This window comes from Pan troglodytes, chromosome 10, assembly GCF_028858775.2.
Source record: "Pan troglodytes isolate AG18354 chromosome 10, NHGRI_mPanTro3-v2.0_pri, whole genome shotgun sequence".
NCBI lineage: Eukaryota > Metazoa > Chordata > Mammalia > Primates > Hominidae > Pan > Pan troglodytes.
In genome coordinates this window covers 101,283,012-101,299,461 of record NC_072408.2, presented here as the reverse complement: position 1 = coordinate 101,299,461, position 16,450 = coordinate 101,283,012, and the positions used below count along the sequence as shown (strand labels likewise).

The following is a 16,450-nucleotide window of genomic DNA, read 5'->3' as shown; positions in this document are numbered from 1 at the left end:
CAGGCTGGTCTTGAACTCCTGACTTCAGGTGATCCACCTGCCTTGACCTCCCAAAGTGCTGGGATTATAGGCATGAGCCATGGCGCCCAGCCTGAAGCATAAAGGTTTTCATTTTGATGTTTTAATTTTAATGCATTCATTTTTCCCTTGGTTGTGCTTTTTGTCACATCAAAGAAGCCACTGCCTAATTCAAGGTGATAAGGATTTAGTTATATTTTTTTCTAAGAGTTTTATAATTTTAGCTCTTGTGTTCGGATCTTTGGTTCATCTTAATAGTCATAAATGGTGTGAGGTAGAGTTCCAATTTAATTTTTTTCCTCATGTGGCTATCCAGTTTTACCAGTTCCATTTGTTGAAAAGACTACTCTTTCTCCAATTGAGTTGTATTGGTGTTTTGCTGAAAGTCATCTGACCATAAATATAAGGCTTTATTTCTGGACTCAATTATATTCCATTGATCTGTACTCCTATCTTTATAAGAGTATAGTACTATCTTGATTACTGTAGCTTCATAGCAAGTTCTGAAATCAGGATATCTGAGTCTTCCCAGTCTTTACGCTTTTTCTTATTGCTTTTTTGCATTGATTAGGGCCTCCAATTTCCTAAATAGAAGCGGTGAGAGCAGAAAATTCTTGTCTTACATTTGTTATTCCTGATCTTAGGAGAAAAGGATTTAATATTTCACCATTAACTTTTTCAAATCATTGAGGAAATTCCCTTCTATTCCTAGGCTGCTTAGAGTTGGTTTTTTTTTTTTTTCTAAAACATTAATGGGCTTTGAATTTTGTCAAATCCTTTTTCTGCATTTATTGAAACATTTTTTTTCTCTTTTGTTCTGTTAATATGATGAATTATACTGATTTTTCAATGTTAAGTTCACTCTCCTTGGTCATGGTATGTAATCCTCTATATTGCAAGTTTCAATCTGCTAATACTTAAGAATTTATATATATATATATATATTCATGAGGACTATCAGTCTATAATTTTCTTGCAAAATGTCAAATTTTGGTATCAGGAAAAATAATTTGGCATGATTATGCTTGCCTCATAAAATGAGTATATAAGTATTTCTCCCTGCTCTGTTTCCTGAAATGGTGTAGGATTGGTACTTTGTCCCCCTTAAATGTCTGATAAAATTCACTGGTGCAGTCATCTGCCCGGAGTTTTCTTTGTGGAAAGTGTTTTGCTTATAAATTCAATTTTTTAAATAGACATTGAAACATTTAGATTTTCTTTTCCTTCTTTTGTGTCACTTTTGGTAATTTATTTATTTATTTTTTTAGGAATTTGTCCATTTTGCTTAAGTTACTGAATTTATTGGCATAAAGTTGTTCCAAGTATCCCTTTAATATCTATGTGATTTCATTAGCATTTTGGCTAATGAAAATTAAAACTTCTGTATACAAATGTAGATGACAAATAATAAATCAAAAGAAATGTGTAACATATAGCAGAAAAAGTATGTATGTGCATGCGTATATGTATGGCAGGAGCAAACAATCTACTGGCACAGAGGGAATTACAGTACAGTGTGACAAATACCATGACAGGCACACAGAGAACACATAGAATGGATACCCAGTCCAATTTGGGGAGTCAAAACTATGATGTCCAGGTGGTAGGTTAGCTTGTCCAACTATAGGTAAATGAATATAATCAAATTTATAGACACAAAAAAGCTGAGACTCAGATCCCCAGACATAGTTACTTCATCATGGTTACCTACTTGCGAAGGTCGAGTCAACTGGCTCCCTTTTCACTGGCACAGCTTTAATTAAAACATAAAACACAACTTTGTTTTTGTAAAATAATAAATTACAAAAAACACCAACAAGATAAAAAGTCCAAAAGACAAAATGTAAACCACTTATATTTTGACTGACTTTCTTCCAGATATTTTTGTACACTTATATTAACATATGTACACACATATATTCACATTAGGACAGCACTGTACTTGCTGAACTACATTCTGCTTTTTTTTTCCTGAGGGGAAACTATATTTTTTGGACATATTTTAATGCAAATAAAGAACTTTACATCAGTTTTTAATGGGTCAAGAGTATTCCATTGCATGTACCAATCATAATTTTCTTAACTAGTGTCCTAGTGATGGACACTTGTTTCTAGAAGCATTATTTTTAAAAAAGGTGGCAAATAGTATCCTTATGAATCCTTTATTTTCCTTAGGGTATATGCCTCCGAAATGAGACAGCTGTGGGGCAAAGGCTAATGCATATGTTAAATTTTGGTAAATAGGGTTGTACCAATTTCACCTTCACACCAAAAATGCCTGACAGTAATTGTATCCCACACCCCTATCAACAATGATAGACAAAAAACAACTGTTTGGAAGTGGGACAACTTTCCGTTTGTTAATTGAATATTTGTTTTTCTTGGCTTTTTGTATTTTTAATAGATGGGATTTCACCATGTTGGCCAGGGTCGTCTCGAACTCCTGACCTCAGGTGATCCACCTGCCTTGGCCTCCCAGCGTGCTGGGATTACAGGCGTGAGCCACCGCCATTTCCCGAATGATCTTTTTCCTACTGACCAATAATTTGTCATGTATAGTTTACTGGCTACCACAGAGATTTCTGGAGTTGTCTGGCTCCAGCGTTTAAAAGTAATGGTTTTGGGCAACTCTGTAAAATGGAGATAACAATTGCACCTACCTTACAGAAATGTTAGAGTTAAATAAGATAACCTGAAAAAGTACTCCAGTACTTGCCACACAAATGCTCAGCAAATGTGAGCCACTGTTATTATACTAAACACTCACACATACACGAGAATTTCTGGATTCTCTATTCTATCTCCCATGTCTCATCTATGTAATCCATCCAGCAACATTCCATTACCAACTCGCTGTCCTTTTTTTCCCTCCTCTTAAGAGACACGGTCCTTTCTAATGGCCCGTTTTCCCTCATTTCAACAACAACAAAATCACCTCTCAGTTGCCTAATAATAACTACAGCCTGAAAATCATAATCTTGGGGGTAAAAATAAGCTGTACTTCACAAAGCAGTGAGAATCAAAGCCCAACCAAGGCACTGAACAAACGCTGGGGATGGGAAGGTGTCTGTTTCTTCCAACACGTATTTTGAAAGGCTGACCGCCTACTTTGTTTCAGCCTTTGGATGATCATGGAAGTTCTCAAAAGCTAGCAACTCCTCTTCCAACTATTGTTTACAGCCTTAAGACAAGTAGTTCCCCATGTGACCCCAGGTGGGCCCTGAACTTGGGATAACCAGGACAGGAGACTTGGAGCAGGAGGTGCGGGGGCGAGGAGGGCTCTCTCCCGGGCGATTGGTCCTAACCCGAGGTTCCCTCGTGGCAAGCTGAGCCGACTCCCCACTCGTGGGCTGATGCCCGAGGCAGACGCGACAGGCAGGCGGCTTCGGGAGCGCATATCTGCACCCATGGGGACGATGGCAGGCTGGCGAAGGGAGAGAGGTGGCGGCAGGACTACCATTTGAGGCTCTCAAATGGTGTGGGGAAGAGGGAAGGAGAGGCGCGAAAAGGAGGAAAACCCCTGGAGACGCTGTGTCGGGCGGAGGCTAGGGAGACCGGCTTCGCGCTCCAACGACGCGCATCACTCAGACTCCAAGGCAAGTGCCCGAGGCTAGATTTTCCGTCCCCTGGGGCTCTGGGGATCTCTGAGTCCATCCCAGGGCCCTCCAGGAACGCCTTCGGGAGCGCAGCCCGGCCCCGCCGCTGCCGCTGTGTCACCCGTGGCCGCTCCCGCCTCGGTTCGTTTGTCTCCTCCCTCTAACGGCTCCGGCAGCAACCGGCGTCGGTGGCGTGGGTGACGTCGGCGTGGGGGGTGGGACTTCCTGCTTCGCGCGCCGCTGGGCCAAGGGACAGAGCCCGCTCCTCCAGGCTGGTGGGGCGGTGCGATGAGGCGGCTTCTGGGCCATACGTCAGCACGTGGGGTGGCGCCGCACCCCTGAGGATCCCGGTCCACGCGGAGGAGTGGGGCTTTTCACCGCCGCCGCCGCCGCCGCCGCCCTCGGACCTCTCCCGGGATACTTCACATTTCCCTAGGGACGGGAGCTCGAGGGGTTCGTTCGGCCCTCTTCCTCTCGCTGGGCCGACACCCCGCTGTAGGACCGTAACCCTTAGTCCCAATGCCTCCGTAAGCGGAGTTGAGTGGGTGCCTGTGGTTGGAGCTGTGGAGGTGTCCCCGGTGGCGAGCGCGGCCAGAACTGCGGTCACTTAAGTTTTCCGTGAGCGGGTTGCAAGGAGCGTGCGTGCGTCTGGTATGTAACCTCTCTTTCTGGGGACGGTGTCTTGTTTGTATTTTGGAATACTCATTTTGTCCCTCCACAAACTGCCCTTGAATCCTTTTTTTATTTTCCTGGTAAAGTAGTGGAAGCTCGTGCTAGAAAAGTAGGCAGAGAGACGCACGTGAAACTCTTCATGGAGCTTTTGGAGGCACTCTGGCTTGGTGGTTGTGTAGCCAGTTTGGTAATTGGCCAAACGTTTAAGTACCTCCAGCTTAATTTACGATGAAAAAGCTATGCTACCATTTTCCTTGGCTTTGAAGACAATTTGAATGAACAGTGATGTCGACTGTCATTACTGAGATAAACACCTAAAATATGTTAGCATATGCTGGGTTTAAATACTTTGGTTAATCCTCAGTGTCCAACTTTTGACCATAATCAATGGGCATTTTGCTCTTAAGAATATCCACTGCTAAGTATTTGTAAAGCCTTTAGTTAGCTGAAATGAGGAAGCTCTTTCAAATCTTACAGATCTCTAGGATAAGGAAAGACTTGTCTGAATTTCGTGTATATGATATATACTTCATAATCTGTTCAGACTTTAAGCAGCTCTAAAACAGAGTAGGTTGTTAAAGCAGTGCTTCTGTTACCAAGCAACATGTCTGTAAACAAGTCTGACATTTAACTAAAACACAATTAAAGGTATCTATCCTACAGTTACCTGGATTCAGAATTCTCCATATTTATGAATTTAGCCTGTAAGTGGTTAGAATTAATACTCACCTTTTGTATTGAGGTTTGATTTCAAACTTAGTTTGTTCAGAATTGTTAGAATGCTTTATTTATTTATTTATGACTGAGTCTCACTCTGTCGCCCAGGGTGGAGTGCAGTAGCGCGATCTCGGCTCACTGCAACCTCCGCCTCCTGGGTTCAAGCGATTCTCCTGCCTCAGCCTCCCGAGTAGCTGGGATTACAGGTGGGTGCCACCATGCCCGGCTTATTTTTTTATTTTAGTAGAGATGGGGTTTCACCATGTTGGCCAGGCTGGTCTCAAACTCCCGACCTCAGGTGATCCGCCCACCTCGGCCTCCCAAAGTGCTGGGATTACAGGTGTGAGCCACCGCACCAGGCCAGAATGCTTTAAATTACAAGTGTCACACAGGACTCTCCTGAGAGTTGCAAATGGTTTTGAGTTGTCCTTTGGTTATTTGGACAAAGTATGCTGGGTATTCCCCTTACTTTGAGTGTTTTCTTTCCAGATCAGATGAAGTGCGCGGACTGTATTTAGAACATTCTCAAATAATAGTGAAATACAATTTAGAATTCCATGCAGCACTGGGAGAATGAAACACTGATTATTCACAGGTAGTTTTTTTTCTTTTTTTGAGACAGAGTTTCATTCTTGTCGCTCAGGCTGGAGTGCAGTGGTGGGATCTCAGCTCACTGCAACTTCCGCCTCCCAGTTTCAAGTGATTCTCTCCCCTCAGCCTCCCGAGTAGCTGGGGTTACAGGTGCATGCCACCATGCCCTGCTAATTTTTGTATTTTTAGTAGAGATGGGGTTTCACCATATTGCCCAGGCTGGTCACGAATTCCTGACTTCAGGCGATCTGCCCGCCTTGACCTCCCAAAGTGCTGGGATTACAGGTGTGAGCCAGCGTGCCTGGCCTATTCACAGGTAGTTTTTAATCCTTGGTTTACCAGTCACCTCACTGTCTCCTCTTATTGAACCCTTAATGATAAAATTTTTATGGCAAGTTGTTAGTTTTTAGAGCACTTTTTGAATGATCTTTTGAATCAATAACCTTTCAAGTAAGCAAGTATGTGAGAAAATTTGAGACATGATGAGACTAAATGACTTCTTTGAAATCTATTAATAATGGGAATTGGAACTTGAAGTTTAATGTTCTTTATGTCAGATGCCCTTATGTATTGCTAAAATCCATGGACTTAATTTTAGTTCTCTCCTCCTTTTTTCTATATGCTGATGTTGAAGTAATGAAATATTCAAAAGTTGGGCAAGGCAGAGGAGACAAATCAAGAATGACTCGTATAATCCTTAGTAATCAGAAATCAGCATTATGTCATGGGATGTTCTAATTCAAGAAGCTTAGAGTGAAATCTTAACAGAAAGATTAGTGAATTTTAGTGAATTGTCAGAATTTCCCCACCCCCAGGTACTGTCTCTTTGCCTAAAAGTAGATGAGCTTGCTTTTAATTTTGTCATACATAATATATTAGGTTCCATAAGTAAATTGCCCACATTGTTTAACCTATGTGCTTTTAGGGAATGTGTGTAAATCTGTGTAAAAAACTTCCTATTAACCCAAGTTCATGTTTCTTGACTTAAGGTGAATTATTTGAAATCCTCTCACCTTGCCTTTTCAAGTGTATGTTCTTTATGGAAAAGGTGTCTCTGCCCAGATTGGTTTCTTCACTATCCCCTAAACCTGCTCTGTACTTTATCCTTTCCATATTAGTCTGCATATCTTTCTATCCCCCGTGACCTGATCTTATTCCCTTCTTTCTTAAAATCTAAATTGTACCTTTTCTATAAGGTTCAACTCCACCATGACCTCATACATATACATAGGAATAGTATGTATTTGTGAGTTATATTTATTTGATACTTATACTTTTTATTGTATTATTTTAGCTTTCTTGACTTCCTAACTAGATTGTAAGCTTATTAAGGGCAGGACTTCAGATCTCGATGAGCTGTATCCTTAGTGTTTTCCAAATACAAGTTGCTGAATAAATGTTTCTTAAAGATGACTGATATGATTAGGCTTTGTGTCCCCACCCAAATCTCACCTTGAATTATAATCCCCATAATCCCCATATGTCAAGGGAGAGACCAGGTGGAGGGAATTGGATCCTGGCGGCGGTTTCCCCTATACTGTTCTCGTGACAATGAGTTCTCATGAGATCTGATGGTTTTATAAGTGTTTGGTAGTTCCTCCTGCATTCATTCTCCTTCCTGCTACCTTGTGAACAAGGTGCCTTGCTTCCCCTTCACCTTCTGCCATGATTGTAAGTTTTCTGACGCCTCTCCAGCCATGTGGAACTGTGAATCAATTAAACCTCTTTCCTTTATAAATTACCCAATCTCAGGCAGTTCTTTATAGCAATATGAAAATGGACTAATACAATGACAGATAGGCATTTCTACTTTCCCCCACTTTTGTAAGTATCATGAAAGTAAGGTTGTTGAGAGAAGAGAGTAAGTGAAGGGGAAATGGCAACAGTAAACTATAAAAAAGATTGAAGAGTGGGAATTCACGGAATCAGAAATAAAGATTCTGTTCCTAGAAAGTGAGTATTTGAGAATTTCCCATGGCAATACCAGCAGTAAGGACTCTCAGGAATGCTGGCACTATTCTTCAGTGGGCTTGGGGAGTTTGGTCAATTTCCTGGTTCCTAGTAGAATATCAGTTTATTAATTATGTTTTTTTCATCAGGACTGCCCTCTCTAGGTCATGGAGAGATCACTGACTGTCAAGTCTAGTACTATTTCTTCTTTTTTTTTTTTTTGAGATGGAGTTTTGCTCTGTCGCCCAGGCTGGAGCGTAGTGGTGCAATCTTTGTTCACTGCAACCTCGAACTCGTGGGTTCACGTGATTCTCCTGCCTCAGCCTCCCAAGTGGCTGGGGCTACAGGTGCATGCCACCACACCTGGCTTTTTTTTTGTATTTTGAATAGAGACAGGGTTTCACCACATTGGCCAGGCTGGTCTCGGAACTCCTGGCCTCAAGTGATTCACCCACCTTGGCCTCCCAAAGTGCTGGGATTGTAGGTGTGAGCCAATGCGCCCGGCCTACTATTTCCTTTAACTGAGCTATAATCCAGGATGGAAGAAATTAAGGAAATGCCCAGTTATTTGCCTTCTGTATATTGTGACTTCAGATTGCTTTTGGATTAAAATTCAGAGTTAGTAGGAACCTAAACCTGGCCATTCCCTTTTGGAAAGCACCTATCTTCTGTCTCAAAATATGTCTATAAAATGTCCATGTAGTTTTTACAGTCTCACCAAAAATCCTGTATCTAATGCTTATAACAAAGAGTTACTTCAGTTGAAGATATAGAAAGTGAAGTTGAGTCTCAGAATGCTTTCATAAATATTCGTTTGATTCAGTTACTTCTTGAGTGAATTTGCCATTCTAGCTTCTGAGTTGTTGCCCAGTAACACAATTGCAGTATAATATAGCAACCCTTGAAAACAGTAGCATTGGACTATAGGGATTTTCCTGATGAAGTTGCATTGCCTATCTCTGATGTTCATATTCAGCCTCTCTCAAGTGTGATTGCATTTTGTTTTAAGGCAGCTATTTCAGATATTGTTAAACTTAAGGGGCATACAATATATGCTCTTAAGGATATTTTTTAGAGTACTGATGAATTATAACTTCTTTCACATTGTTTTCCACATAGAGATGTATGATAATGTGTCCGGAATTGGTTCATTCTGGTGGGTTCTTGGTCTTGCTGACTTCAAGAATGAAGCTGCGGACCCTCGTGGTGAGTGTTGCAGTTCTTAAAGATGGTGTGTCCGGAGTTTGTTCCTTCAGATGTTCAGATGTGTCCAGAGTTTCTTCCTTCTGGTGGGTTCATGGTCTTGCTGACTTCAGGAGTGAAGCTGCAGACTTTTGCAGGAGTGCTACAGCTCTTAAAGGTGGCGCGTCCGGAGTTGTTCATTCCTCCCGGTGGGTTCGTGGTATTGCTGGCTTCAGGAGTGAAGCTGCAGACTTTCGCAGTGAGTGTTACAGCTCTTAAAGGTGGCGCGTCCGGCATTGTTCATTCCTCCCGGTGGGTTCGTGGTCTCGCTGACTTCAGGAGTGAAGCTGCGGACCTTCGTGGTGAGTGTTACAGCTCATAAAGGTAGTGTGGACCCAAAGAGTGAGCAGCAGCAAGATTTATTGCGAAGAGCGAAAGAACAGAGCTTCCACAGCATGGAAGGGGACCCGTGCGGGTTGCTGCTGGTGGCTCAGGTGCCTAGCTCTTCTTCCCTTATTTGGCCCCACCCATATCCTGCTAATTGGTCCATTTTACAGAGAGCTGATTGGTCCATTTTACAGAGTGCTGATTGGTCCGTTTTTACAGAGTGCTGATTGGTGCGTTTACAAACCTTTAGTTAGACACAGAGCGCTGATTGGTGCATTTGCAATCCTTTAGCTAGACAGAAAAGTTCTCCAAGTCCACACCGGACCCAGAATCCCAGCTGGCTTCACGTCTCAATAAGTATGTATTGAATTATTTTTTGTGTGAAGGACACGTGAAAATACTGGTTCAATTAAAGATTATTCTGGGCAGAAAAAGTATTATGTAATAACAGACTTCTCTACAACTGATATAGCCAGCCAGAGCTGGAGTGGATGAAGTTGAAATAGTTCTTTATAACATTTTTGTATTACTTCTAGAGCTTCATAGAAAGCTGAGATCACTAAGCACAATTTAATAGGTACTCTAATTTTTTTTTGTTTTTTGAGACATAGTCTTACTCTGTCAGCAGGCTAGAGTGCAGTGGTGTGATCTCAGCTCACTGCAACCTCTGCCTCCTGGGTTCAAGCGATTCTCCTGCCTTAGCCTCCCAAGTAGCTGGGACTACAGGCACGTGCAACCATGCCCAGCTAATTTTTTGATTTTTAAGAGAGACGGAATTTCACTATGTTAGCCAGGATGGTCTTGATCTCCTGACCTTATGACCCACCTGCCTTGGCCTCCCAAAGTGCTGGGATTACAGGTGTGAGCCACTGCGCCCGGCCTAGGCACTGTAATTTTGTGGGAAGAGAATTGTGATTCAGGAGACCAAGGCTTGACTGGGTGAGTCACTTCACCTTTCATGGCCTATTTTCTCATTTGAAAACATAAATCTCTGAAAGTTTCCTTCAGAAATGGTGTGCTTCCAATTTAAAGCAAATTTTATTTCTCTTATATATGGGTTTAATCAATATTTGAGTGCCTATTATGTGTCTCAGGCTATGCTAGGCACTGGGGAGATTGTGAATAAGACATAGTGCTAAGTCTCAAGCACCTTATTCTCTGATGGGAGAAATGGACAAGGTAATTAGTAATTTGTAATAAAGCATGTTAAATGCTATAAGGATAGATAAGAATGTGTTTTGGGGCATGTAGGAAGAATACCTGGCCTAGAACTAGAAAGAATACACAAAAATTGAGGAATGTCTCTTTAGAATCTTGTAAGTGTAGTTGTAGGGTGTACAGAGCAGTATTCAACTTGGCCCGGAGGAAGTTAGTCAAAGAAAACTAGGGAAACAATTCTTGAAGTTGGAGAGAGAGAAGAGTCATCAACGTTAGTGGTAGTTGAAATACCAGGTATAGATGAGGTTCCTAGTAAGAGTTGTGTAGAATCAGAAGAGAGCTTGTGAACACCAGCATGTAATAGGAAGGGGGAGAAAGAAAGTAGGAAAACCAGAGTAGGGTAACGTTTTGGAAACCAAAGAAAGAATGCACATCACATTTAGTTTATTGATTAAATGGAAATTGTTGCTCAAGAAACATTGAGTGTGTAGTCCTATAAATGTAAACCTATCTAAATAAAGATGCCCTCTACAAAGATCTGAACTTGCAAATGGGGGTAGTTTAAGTCCTTGTTTAGCAGCGTAACAGAGGAAAGAGTATGTACTTTGGAGCCTGGATCCTGAGAGTGAAGGTTAGATTACTAGCTGCGTAACTTTTTGAACCAGTTACTTAATTTTTTGGTCCTTAATGTATGGATTAAAATAAGGTAAGCTGTAAACTTGACTTTAGTGGGCATTGTTGATTTTTATCCTTGCCATTGTTAATGACTCTTCTGAACTACATACCCTTCTTTTCCTTCCCCATCCCCAGTCATATTCTTTCATCCTTCAAGATCCACCAAAATTCCTGCCTTTTCTTTGATATCTTCCTATATGGATGATATTACAAATTTTCTGTAATGGAATGAACATGTCCTGTGTCCCTTAGAATTAGCAACGTTATTCTTTTTTCTTTTTCTTTTTTAAAGCCTTAAGAAGGAAATTGTATTATCTCACATGTAAGAAGTCTGGAGATAGGTGGTTCTAAGATTGTCAATTAAGTGGCTTAGTGATAATCTTTAAGAACCTGGATTCTTTTTGCTTGGTCATCCTTTGAACTCAGCCTTGATTACTACAACTATCATCAAATTTTCCAAAGTTTGGAAGAGATAACTTCTTTCTTCTACCTAGCCTTTTTAAAACAGCTTTATTGAGGTATATTTTACCTACCATAAAAACCACTCATTGTAAGTGTACAATTTAATGGTTTTTAGCAACTTTATAGAGTTGTGCTACTGTCATCACAAGGCAATTTCTGACATTTTATCAGTCTCCTAGATTCTCTCAAGCTTATTTGCATTTAAGGTAACTCCTTCCCACAGCCCCAGAGAACCACTGATCTACTTTCTATCACTATAAATTTGTCTTTTCTAGATATTTCATATAAATGGAATCAATACAGTAGTCTTTTGCATCTGGCTTCTTTAACTTCATGCTTTTGAGGTTTATTTAATGTATGTATATCAATGTTTTGTTCTTTTTAATTGTTGCATAGTATTCGTGTGTATTTTCCATTCACCAGTTGAATAGTATTGGTGAATAGTATTTCCCATTTACTGGTAACTGGTGAATAGTATTTCCCATTCACTAGGTGATAGACATTGGATGGTTTCCAGTTTTTGGCTGTTATGAATAATGCTGCTATGAAGATTTGTCTGTAATTCCTTGTGTGAGCATATGTATTCATTTGTTTTGGGTAAATTCCTAGGAGTGGAATTGTTGAATTATATGGTAAGCTTATTTTTAACTTTTAAAGAAACTGTCAAAATGTTTTCCAAAGTAGCTGTACCAATTACATCCTACCAGCAATGTATGATGATTCCAGTTTCTCCACATCCTCACCAACAGTTGGTATTGTCTTTTTAAGTATAGCCATTCTAGTTAGTATCTAGTAGTATCCCATTGTAATTTTAATTTGCATTTCCCTGCACAGTAATGTTGGACACCTTTTTCTGTGGTTATTGGCCATTTGGTGGAATATCTGTTTAAGGCATTTGCCCATTTTTTAGCTGGGTTTTTTTTTTTTTTTTTTTGGTCTTACTGAGTTGTAAGAGTTCTTTATATATGCTGGATGAAAGTTTGTATTGTTTTTAATATCAGAGATAAGATTTGCAAATATTTCTCCCAGTTGGTGTCTTGGCTTTTCATATTTTTACTGTTGTCTTTTGAAGTGCAAAAGTTTTTAATGAAGTCATTTCTTTTGTGTGTGTGGCACGTACTTTCATGTTATGTATATGAACTTTTTGCCTAATCCAAGGTCCCAAAGATTTTTCTTTGAGCTCCCAAAGGTTTTCTTTGAGCTCTTTCCTTTAAATATAAGGTTCATATTGAATTAACCATGCATTTGATGTAAGAAGAGGATCTAAGTTCATTTTTTAAAAACATGAATGCCAAATTATCCAGTACCATTTGTTAAAAAGACTGTTCTTTTCCCTTCAATTGTATTGGCATCTTTGTAAAATATCAGTTGACTATAATGTAAGAATTTATTCCTAGACTCATGTCTATAAACCTATCCTTACTCCAACACTATTCTGTCTTGATTACTGCAGTTTTATAGTAAGTTTCAAAATAAGTAGTGTAACATTTTCTTCTTTTTCAAAATTGGTTCTATGCTCTTTCCATTTCCATATACAATTTAGGATCAGCTTGTTAATTTCTACAAAAACACATCTGATGTTTGTAGGATTTGCATTGAATCTATCCATCAATATGGGAAGAATCACTAACTTAACAATCTTGAGTCTTCCAATCCATGAACATGTAATATCTCTCCATTTACTTAGATCTTTCATTTCTCTTAATGTTTTTTACTTTTCAGTGTACAAATCATGCACTTATTTGGTTAAATTTATTCCTAAGACTGTTATAATTTTGATGCTCTTGGAAATGGAGTTTTCATGATTTGATTTCAAATTGTTCATTGTTAGCACAAAAAAATGCAATCGTCCAGGCTTGGTGGCTCACCCCTGTAATCCCAGCACTTTGGGATCCAAGGCAGGTGGATCATGAGGTCAGGAGATCGAGACCATCCTGGCTAACACGGTGAAACCCCGTCTCTACTAAAAATACAAAAAAGTTAGCTGGGTGTGGTGGCGGGCACCTGTAGTCCCAGCTACTCGGGAGGCTGAGGCAGGAGAATGGCGTGAACCCGGGAGGCGGAGCTTGCAGTGAGCTGAGATCGTGCCACTGCACTCCAGCCTAGAAGACAGAGCGAGAATCTGTCTAAAAAAAAATGCAACCAATTTTTGCATATTGTTTGTACATAGATGATCATGTCTCAAAATGATACTTTTTCTTTCCAATCTCAATGTTATTTATTTCTTCATTTTTGCTTTAATTCTTGGGTTAGACCCTCCAGTAAGATGTTGAAGAGAAGTGTTGAATGTGCATTGCATTACTCCCAGTCTTAGGGGGAAAACATGCAGATTTTTGCCATCAGGTATAATGTTAGCTGTAGATTTTCTATAGATTCCCTTTGAAGAAGGTTAAGGAAGCTCCCTTATGGTCCTAGTTTGTTACAAGTTTTTAATCATGAGTGGGTGTTAGATTTTGTCATGTTTTTTCCTGCATCTGATGATATGGTTATATGATTTTTATTGTTAGTATGCTATATATTAATTGATTGCTGGAGATTAAACCCACCCTGTATTCCTGGGACAGATCGCACTTGGTCATGCTGTAAAATCTTTTTTTTTTTTTTTTTTTTATTGTTTGAGACAGACTCTTGCTCTGTGACCCAGGCTGAAGTGCAGTGGTGTGATTTTGGCTCACTGCAGCCTCAAACTCCTGGGCTCATGCGATTCTCCGGCTTCAGCCTCCCAAGTGGCTGGGGCTACAGGCTCATGCCACCACACCTGGCTATTTTTCTTTTTTTTTTTCGGTATTTTTTGTAGAGACAGGGTTTTGCCAGGTTGCCTGGGCTGTTCTTGAACTCCTTGGCTCAAGCGATTTACCTGCGTGGCCTCCCAAAGTGCTGGGACTACAGGCTTAAGCCACCATGCCCAGTCCGTGCTGTATAATCTCTGTTATATGTTGTTGAATATGGTTTGTCTGATTATTATTAAGGAATTTTGGGTATATGTTCCTGAGGGATATTAGTCTGTTGGTTGCTCGTGATCTTGCTCTTACTGCTTTAAATGTTTGATAGCATTCATTAGTGCAGTTGTGGGGGCCTGGCCATTTCTTTGTGGGAATATTTAAAATTATTGGTTCAGTTTCTTCACTTCTTGTTATAGGTCTATTCAGATTTTCTCTTTCTTCTAGAGTTTTGGTAATTTGTATGTTCTAGGAAGTGTAGTCCATTTCATATAAATTATCTAATTTGTTGATATGAAGTTTGTATTAAGAAATCCTTTAATAATTTAAGGTTGGCAATAATTTTCCCTCTTTCATTCTTGATTTTGGTAATTTGTATCTCTTATTTTCTTGGTCAGTATAGTGAAGTTTTTTTTTTTTTTTTTTTCGATTTTGTTGATCTTTCCAAAGAACCAATCTTTTATTTCACTGATTATTTTTCATATCTATATTTTCTATTTCACTGATTTCCACACTACAAAATTATTATTTTTCTGCTTGTTTTGGGTTTAATATCCCCTCTGCTCCTTATTTTTCTAGTTTCCTAAGATGGAAGCTTAGATTATTGGTTTGAGACCTTTTTTCTTTTCTCATATAAATGTTTAAAACTATACATTTCCTTCTAAGCACTGCTTTAGTTGCATTCTGTACATTTTGGTTTGCTGTGTTTTGTTTTCATTCCATTCGAAATATATTTTAAAATTTTTCCTTGCAATTTCTTCTTTGATCAATGGGTTATTTAGAGGTATGTTTTAAAATTTACCAATAATTGAGGTGTTCCTAGATTTATTTTTGTTCGGATGACTAATTCCATTGTGATCAGATCACACATTTTTTATGAGTTCAATCTTTTAAATTTTATTGAGACTTGTCTTGTGCCCCAGTATGCGGTGTATCCTGGAAAATTTTCCTTGTGTTTGTAAAAAGGTTGTATATTCTGCAATCATTGGGTGGTATTTTCTGTCAGTTATGTCAAGTTTATTGATGAGGTTAGTCAAGACTTCTATATCCTTGCAGATTTTCTGTCTTTTTCTATCAGTCATTGCAGTCTTCAGCTGTTTTTGTTGAATTATCTATTTATTTCTCTTTTTAATTATCTCTTTTTTTGCTTCATGTATTTTGGGGTTCTTTGGTTAGATGGACAGTTATTGTTATATCTTCCTGATATAGTGACCCTGTTTTCATTATGAAATGGCCTCCTTTGTCTGTAATATTTCTTATCTTAAAATCTATTTTTCTTGGTACTATAGCCACTCTAGTTTTTTTTGTGGTTACTGTTTCTATGGTGTATTTTTTTTTAAAAATCCTTTTAATTTTAACCTATTTATGTCTTTGAATTGAAGATTTATCTCTTGTTGACAGCCTATAGTTAGGTTTTGTAATCCATTGTAATATAATCCCCCCTTTGAATAGAGTGTTTAGTTCATTCACATGTAATGTAATTGATATTATTGGATTTACATCTGCATTTTTCATATTTGTTTTCTATTTGTCTCATTTGTTTTTTGCTTTTTCCTCTTTTCTTTACCATCTTTCTGTGTTAAATATTCTTTAGTGTATCTTTTTATTTCTGTTGATTTCTTTTGCTATATTGTTAGGGATTACAGTATGCCTTTTAACTTAATTACAGTCTCCTTCAGAATAATACTAAATTCTGATAAATTATAGAAACTTTCCTCCAGTGTTATCTGTTTTTTCTCTTTTTGGTGCTATTATTATTATATATATTACAGCTGTATGTATTACAAACTCAGCGACACAGTACTATAATTATTCCTTTATGTAGTCTTATGTCTTTAAACGAGATGAAGTGAAAATAATTATATTTTTAGAGTCTTTAATATTTACTGATGTAATTACAGTTTCCAATGAGCTTCATTCTCCTGTAGAGTATTATTTTTCTTTTTTTTCCAGACAGGTTCTCCTGTTTTCCAGGCTGGAGTGCAATAGTGCGATCTTGGCTCACTGCAGCCTCTGCTTACCCAGTTCAAGCAATCCTCCTGCCTCAGCCTCTCAAGTAGCTGGAACTACAGGCACGTGCCACCACACCTGGCTATTTTTTGT

The 16,450-nt window shown here is 39.1% G+C and overlaps 1 protein-coding gene across 10 annotated transcripts in view; it reads left to right on the top strand.

Annotated features, from left to right (window-relative positions):
• The first annotated feature begins 3,600 nt into the window (after window positions 1-3,600).
• The window catches only part of CEP83 (centrosomal protein 83), a 182,239-nt gene continuing 169,389 nt past the window's right edge, over window positions 3,601-16,450 (top strand). For 3 of the 10 annotated variants that reach the window (XR_010148377.1, XM_054664610.2, XM_001141123.6), the window contains exon 1: window positions 3,799-4,265. The gene's annotated coding sequence lies outside the window, so the exon portion shown is untranslated. Of the gene's footprint in view, window positions 4,266-8,663; window positions 8,751-16,450 lie in introns of all 10 variants that reach the window. The other 7 variants (XR_010148376.1, XR_010148375.1, XM_054664609.2 and 4 more) reach the window with 5 other exon arrangements.